The sequence below is a fragment of the Cupressus sempervirens genome, chromosome 7, assembly GCF_028749045.1.
Source record: "Cupressus sempervirens isolate cs-2001-9-10 chromosome 7, ASM2874904v1, whole genome shotgun sequence".
Lineage (NCBI taxonomy): Eukaryota > Viridiplantae > Streptophyta > Pinopsida > Cupressales > Cupressaceae > Cupressus > Cupressus sempervirens.
The window spans coordinates 62,557,651-62,565,925 of NC_143124.1; the positions used below are offsets into that span (position 1 = coordinate 62,557,651).

Consider the following 8,275-nt stretch of genomic DNA (forward strand, 5'->3'; position numbering starts at 1 on the left):
ATGGTGAGGTGGTGATGACATGGATAGATGGTGTTGGCTGAAAAAGTCACCAAAATCTAGTGGTTGCCATGTCACCACCAGAAAATGATGAGAAGTTTTGGCAAGCGAAATGGTGACTTGCCAGAAATTTCAAGAATTTGGCATAGTTTGAATGTGGATCCCCCTTGAGGTCAATGACCAATCTGAATGTGACAAGTGGTGATCAAGGCTAATATAGGTTCGACAAATGGCACTGTTCAAATGGTCAGAGGAGTAAAAGGAGTTTAAAATTAAAAAAAATCCCTGTGTGTGCACGTTCATTCCAAATTTGAAAAATTTGATTTAAAATGTTGAATGTTCTATAGTTTAAACTATAGAATATTTTAAAATTTTCAATTTTATTCTTTTAATTATAGAGCCATGAATGGGAGCTTGATTTTCAAAAGGGCATAACAGGGGCTATTTTTATCTAAAATGAGTGCTCCAATATACCACCAGAATCAAGAAGAGGCGAACTTTCAAAATATGAGGCCAATTTTTGTAGAAGTGCTCATCGTTTTAGTCTATAAGCCAATTTGTGATTCCTGGGGCATTCTCAATAGAATGAGGAAAATTTGTCATTAATGATCATAAGTGGTTAGAAGGTAGATATAAAGGCTTGGTGAAATGTGAAAGTGAAAAAAATTGACTTTAAGAGGTTTTCTTGTCTTTTGGAGGCCATATTCAACTGATTTGTTACTTTTACCTTAAGTTGAATTTTGATTTAAAAAATTAGTTAGTCTCTCCAATAAAATATTTGATCAAATATCTGAATCACTTGATGTCTTTGGCAGGCAAGTCGATCAAGGATTTGATTCACCTATGGAGGAGAGAGATTAGAGAGAGTCTTTTCATGGCAAAAAGGGGGAATCTCAAGTGGACACATGTTGGATGTAGAGCAGAACCAGGAATTCCTTCTTCCTATATCATTCTCATTCTTTCTCATTGAACAAGTTCTAGTTTTTTGGGGAAAAATTGCTCATTGCTATGATATCAGGTTTTGGTTCCAGTCTTGATGCATTCCCAATACTCTGATACCATTCTTTCAACATAATTCTCTCATGTGAACAACATTAGGAAGGATAATATAGATAATTCATATCTATTAGGTTTTTCTATGTTTTCATTTCATGCATATGAATGTATTATTTCAAGGAAATTAATACAAAGAACAACAGGTTGAGTTTCACCTTGAATCTTGTCTCCTTATCAATGATCTTCAATGTTTTATAATCTTTAAATAGAGATCTTAGGTTGTAGTTGCGGTCCCTTAAGGTTGTATGTTGTTTCATTGTTGCCTATAACTCAAGGGGTTATTGTAAATGCTTCAGAGAAACCAATAGGGTTGCAAGTTTATTGATGGGGATTTCATGTAAGAATGTGATTTAAATTGAACACAGATATCTATTTACAAGTGATATGGATAGATCAAGTATCTAAAGATATGAATATGTCTCAGGTATCCATATGTGTGTGTTTGATTCATGGAATTGCCCAATGGTTAGGGCACTGGTCAGTTATAGTATCATTAGGTCTTACAGTTTCATATTTGAAGTTTTGTTGAATCAACATCATTTATCAAAATTTTCCCTTTCATGTTGAAGAACCTAAATATGATGCCCTCATGCAGCTTATGAACTCCATGGTTTGGCATTTTGTTACTATAGATCTATATCATTGTATAAGTGTTAGGAGATATAAGGGTTTTATCTACTTTAATAGATTCACAAATATGTTTTTACATTGGTACCATATCCATTGAATCTAAGGTACATCCACCTATGTTTTACAGAGCCTAAAGTAGAAGGGTCAAAGCCTTAGATATGTCTGGTTCTCATCAGGGTAATTGGAAACCTACAACATTTTCAAACACCAATAAAACGGTGTCTCTGTTGGGAATTGTATTGAATATGTATAGTAGACAAACCTTGAGAATTTAAAGAAGATTCAATACAGTAGGAAGAACTTGATACTGTAGTGAGGTAATTGTGATGTTATTTTCATATCCTTGCTGAGTTTTGTGTTCCTTAGCTAAGCTTTGTTCATGGACAACAGTAGGTTGTAAGACTGGATATAAATTGTGTTTCATGATTATTATAAGTCCATCTTTAGTTAGTTCAATCTTTGCAAGTGTTGTTGCAAAAGGTTTAGAGTCAAGAAATTTAAAAATAAAGTGTACCCTCTTTCCAAGGTTTTAGTGATCTAGAAATTTCCCATATTGAAAGTCTAGATTAGAATGTACAAGTGGTAAACTATTTCTAATCTTTTCTCACTAATTGTAAGTGGCGACTCTGATTTAAATCTCTGTACCAGTGCATAGTTCATTTTAAATGTTAGAAGCTTTCAGCATTTGCGGGTAGATCTTGTTTGTTGGGAAAGAGGAAGTATAAGTTTCTTGATTAATGGTTTATGTGGTTGTTTGTATTTGCTGAAGTAATTGATTTCAAAAGGTGAATCACTATTGTGATTTCATTTTCCTCTTCAAGGAGTTGGCTACTCTACAAAGGATTCCATCTATGATGTGAAAGATTTCATATTTGCACCTGTGCCAATCAGTAGATATAAGGTTTTAGAAAACAACACATAAAAGTATTTTTAGTTTTCATGTCTATATCATTCATGAAAGTTAAATGGTAGAAATGGTTGCCTCCATCTAGTGTTTCAGTACTAAGAAAATAGAGGTAGGAGTTTGAAAATTTTAAGAGATGGATTCTAAGTCTAGATCTGAAAATGATGTACCAACTCTTGAAAGTGTTCATGCAAATATTGCTTGGCTGGAAATAGAAATTCATAATAAGACCGTTATTGGCATAAGAAATAAAATTGGTAATATTATGAGTCTGAATGTGTTACGATACCAGTTGTTGAGGTATTTTCTAAAGAAGAAGATCTATGGAATGACCAAAATTCTATTTTTTTAGAATATATTACTAATCAGTCTACTATTGTAAACATGTCAAGCTATCCAGATAATGATCACAGCCAAGGAAAAGAAACTAGTAAGTACGTCTTGTTAAGTGTTGATGAGAATTTTGACTTGTTGCCTCAGGATTTTGAAAGGTATGCTAATCTATCTAAGGATGCTTGTGTTTTTCCATGTTTTTCATTTCCATATGATGAAGTCACTTCCCCTAAATTTGATGTTGAAGAAGATGTAGTTTCAAAATATGCTTTGTCAAGTGTGGGAGGTGTATGTGATGGTAATCTGTACATCAATACACATGATGACTTGTATGTTGAGAATGAAAATGTAGGGCTAAGGTCTATTGTTGGTTCATGGTTTTCTTGTTTTCATGAGGATGAGATACATGTTGATGGCTCATATGACAATTAAAGTAATAGTAACGAAATGGTTTACTCTAATGAGTTATTGGAAGGAGAAATTGATACAGATCAACATATTAAGAACATGCAATTTCATGATGAATCATGTGATTTAATATTTAATAATTTGTTGGAATGTGAAGAGAATGTAACATATGTTCAGTATAATTTATGGAGTTTTGATATTACAAATGAGAAGAATTCAAATTTTATATTTTCTTCATATCCAGATGCACAAGGCAAGTTACCATCTGATTCATGTAACTCATTGAATGAAGTTGAATATGAGCACTTTATGTTTCTGGTAGATAGCATGCATGGATCAGTTAGTAGGGATGAGTTTCAGTTTGATGTTGGCATTCATGAACATGTTGGTTTTATCCTTCATAGTGAACAAGAGGTTGAATTTTTGTAGAGTTTTCATACAGACTATGAAAGTGATGATGATAGTTTTGTTTTATGTAATGAGCTGATTGTGAATGTTGATATGTTTGGTGAAGCAAATATAGATGAAAGTTTCAGCTTACCTCATGATGAAAGGAATGAAAATCAGGTTTATGATAGAGGTAAACATTTTTGTTGAAGTTCGATGGCCCAAGATCATCGCTTGTACATAGTAGTGGTAGTTCTTTCCTGTTTTCAATAAAGCTATTTGAGAGAAGTTTTTGAAGTTTTTGGGAGTGGTCTGCTTCCTCCAGAGATCTGAATCCTTGCCATACCCACAAGGGACATGCATCCCCAGATAGAGCCACTATTGGTCTAATTTTTCACAGAATAAAAAACTAGAATTGAGTCAAAATTGTAGCCTTGATTTTGAGAATTTTTGAGAAATTCATGCCCTATAAGAACTTTTAAATGCATTTATACTTGGCTATACCTTTGAGCCCCATGAGGTGTTTAACACTTCTAGAAAATTTCATTCAGTATGTCTATGCATTTCATCAAGTTAAATTGACATTCCGAGCTATTCTATGAAGTTCCATTTTGAGCATTTGTGAAAATCTACATTTTCACCAAGTGTCAAATAGCGACAGGAGGTTATGTTTACAACTAAATATCTCGCACCCAGTAAAGTTTCATAGCACACCACTTTGAGAGTGTTTAGTGTCAATAACTAAGAGTATATGTTTCATAATTTGAGTCATTTTGAATCTATTTGACTACATTTCGAACCCCTCAAAATTGGTCATTTACTATTTTCATGTTGATTCACACTGCACACAATTCTGGGAAGCCCTATTTGACCTAGTTGACCAAAATGTTGAAATTATTATTGCATTGCATTTTATGGGTTAGAGGCTTGTTATGTTTCAAGTTTGAGCTTATGACGAATCTGTTTGATCAGTTTTGAAACATGATTCCAAATGCAATTTCTAGCTTTATATTGGTGTAGTATTTGTAGATTTGTCAGTAGCCCTGTTCATGATGTCATAACTCAAAATTTGTGATAGGTAAGATTGAATAGATTCTAGCACTATGTTATTATCTCAAAATACTTTAAGTGTGCCAATTTTCACATCTTGATGAATCCATTTGTACACTTTTCTAGGTTCATTCCATTTCCAAAAATCGCTTTTCTACTATTGTTTTTAGTCATCAAATTCTGAGTAGCCCACTTTGACTGCTCAACAATTGCACCCAATTATTCATCATGATCCCAAATTGAAAATTTATACTTTCCTCATGATAGTGAATAGATGCCCCAATTTTTATTTTCTAAAGTGTCAGTTTGCCTAGTTTTTGAAGCCAAATCCAAACCCAATTTATTGATTTCTCACATGTCTTCTTGTAGGCAGTTCTAAGAGGTCAACTTTTATGGTCAATATCTTTTGAGCCTGAATTTGTCATTAGACAAGATTTGATAGGGTGAAAGTGTGTAGAACAAAGAGTTAGTATGCTAGTTTTCAGAGATTGTTCACATGTTTGGGTCAGTATTTAAGGCCAGTCAAAGGACCTCCTGACATGAAATTCACAGTTTGCAAATAAGTGATAAAATGAGCTTTAATTGATGGTTCAATGATGAAACTTGATTTTAATCAGTTTGAGATAATTGGTAGATCAATCTGAGATGTTTAGTTGTTCAGAAATGAAATTGTTTTTAGCCACACCCACTTTGGGGCCTGACTAATTTTTGCCAGACTGATAAGATGACGAAAGAATTGCTTAATAATGAATTCTAAAGAGATGAGGGATTCTTGGTGGTGTAATGAATCTAATAAGTTCTTGATCAAAGGCTCATAGAGAAGTATGTTCAGGCTAGCACAGGTATTATTGAGGAAGTCCAAGAAGGCTTGCTTTTGGTTTAAGGACATAGGGCATCATGTAGTTAGAGAGTTCTTTAGCTGTGGCCAGATTATAATAACATTTTTGGGCAGGGCTTCAATCTTTGTAACTCATGTCAACCAAGGAAAGGTAAATAAAAGGTAGCATTATCATTGTTCAATATAACAAGCATGAGCACTCCTATAGCTTTTAGTAAATTTACAAGAGAGAAAATGAGTGCAACTTCTAGTAAAATTATACATTTTCCTCTATACCTACTTTTGCTACTAGTTGTCTAAAGGACATAAATAAGAGGTAGAATTTGAGACCACAAAAGAAAGGATTGAGCACCTAATGGCCAAACCTTTTGCAAAAGCATGTTCCATCTAGTTCAAACAACAGAGCACAAAATGATTCTAAGATTTTCTATGGAAATGATTTATATTATGTGCTCTTTAGGCTACATCAAACATTGTATGAGCAAATTATTTTAACAAAGACCAAATCCTCCATGCTTCACGCAATGATGAGTCAGGTGTCCAATCTTCTTCCTCTTCCACTTTTGGAGATAATGGTAGCCAAAAGTCAAAAGAAGCTACTACTAGTGCTCAACTACAATTGAATTTTGAGAAAATTATATGAATGTAAATGAACAAATCACTAGTGAGAGCCAAGCACACATGCAAGATTTATGAAGAGAGAGTTGCAGATGCTAAGGCAAAAGGAATGCCTTTTCATAAGCTAGAAGATCTTATTGTTGAAGAGTCCTAGTTGGATGTAGTTTCAAGTGAATTTCAAAATCCGTGTATGCAAAATCTTTTAGAATTTTTGACACAGGAATCTAGAGGAAGTATTCCTATTTATCCACCTCCTGCTCTTGTATTCAATGCCCTAAACTCATGTCCATTTGAGAAACTGAAGGTTGTCATTATTGGTTAAGATCCTTACCATGGTCCAGGCAAAGCAATGGGGCTTTCCTTCTCTATTCCAAATGGTATCAAAATGCCTCCAAGCTTAGTAAATATATTTAAAGAGATCCAACCCTTCACATGGAAACTTGGAGAGATGGGCTATGCAAGGTGTTCTTTTGTTCAACATTGTGCTCATTGTGCAAGAACATCAAGCAAACCCACCCTTTTTAAAAAAGAGGTCACACCAATAAAAAAGGTAGTGAACAATAGAGAAGCCACCAGCTAAAGTGATAAAGACCTTGTGGCAAGAAAGTAGCACATGCATAAGAAATGAAGGTGCCACGGTTTTAAGTAGAGTAGCTGGCAACTAAGAAATAGAAGGCACCCTACATTATAGACAAAGAGGCATCTACAACAATTAATAAACCACACCATCGAAAAGGATGTAGCCACCAGTTAAATGTATTTTGAATCTTCCCATATAAAAATCCATGCATAATGAGGCAGTGGTGAAAGTTAAAAGGCAGAGTTTGCAAGAGACAACAATGACAAGGGAATAAGAAAGGCCCATGACAAGGGAAAAGGGCAATCCACCCCTGTTGTTCAAGTAATTGAAGGAATAGCCACAGGTTCAAAGGGGAACACCTAAGTGGAGGAGCTCCATGTTTTGATAGTAATTGCACTTTATTTAGCTCCATGTGAAGTGTAGAAGCCTTTGGACGGTATCCAAATGCTATTATTTCCCTGAAACATTATGAATCAATCCCTTTGCAAGTTGAAGCAAACAAGCAATTTTAGTTTAATTAAAAATCGGTCTTCAAAATGAGAGTTAGCAACTTAAAGAGGTGCAGATTTTTTGACATATAATGTCATGGGTTAATTGTAAAGAGGCCTTTCCAAAGGCATACGCTATGAGGAAGTGGCAACATAGAACAAGGCATGGTTTCTTTTTAAAGTCATTTATCTGACATTCTTTGTGGGTGGGTCATTGATTAGTTTAAATACAATTCCTTACAATAAGCTTGGTGTCTTGCAGACAGAGGCTTTTGGAAGTCGCTTGATGCAAGGTGTGGCCTGATGATGACAATTGGAAGATGACATCAACATAATTTTGAACAAGGATGCATGCATGATGATGTGGCAAGATTAAAGACTGAGGAAGGAGATGGTGACATGTGGTGGATCATGTGGATATCACTATGTCACCAAGTAGAGTTGCTCACAGATTAATCAAAGTGACATAGCAATTTCCTACATGGCATGGTGAGATGGCAATGATGTGGATAGATGGAGTTGGCCAAAAAAGTCATTGAAATCTAGTGGTTGCCATGTCATCACTGAAAATTTATGAGAAATTCTAGCAAGCAACATGGCAACTTGCCAAAAATTTCAAGAATCTAGCACAAGTTGAATGTGGGTTCCGCTTGAGGTCATTGGCAAATCTAAATGTGACAAATGGCACCATTCAAATGGTCAAAGGAGGAAAAGGAGTTTAAAATTAAACAAATATCCCTATGTGTGCATATTCATTCCAAATTTGAAAAATTTGATTTAAAATGTTGAATATTCTATAGTTTGAACTATAGAATATTTTAAATTTTTAAATTTTATTCTTTTAATTACATAGCCATGAATGGGAGCTCAATTTTCAAAAGGACATAATAGGGGCTATTTTTATTTAAAATGGGTGCTCTAATATACCACTAGAACATGGAAACGACAAAATTTCTGAATATGAGGTTGGTTTTTGTATAGGTGCT

At 34.4% G+C, this 8,275-nt stretch overlaps 1 pseudogene; it reads left to right on the forward strand.

Annotated features, from left to right (window-relative positions):
* Positions 1-2,723: 2,723 nt before the first annotated feature.
* LOC149545487 (uncharacterized) lies at positions 2,724-6,766 on the forward strand (annotated as a pseudogene).
* The last annotated feature ends 1,509 nt before the right edge of the window (positions 6,767-8,275 follow it).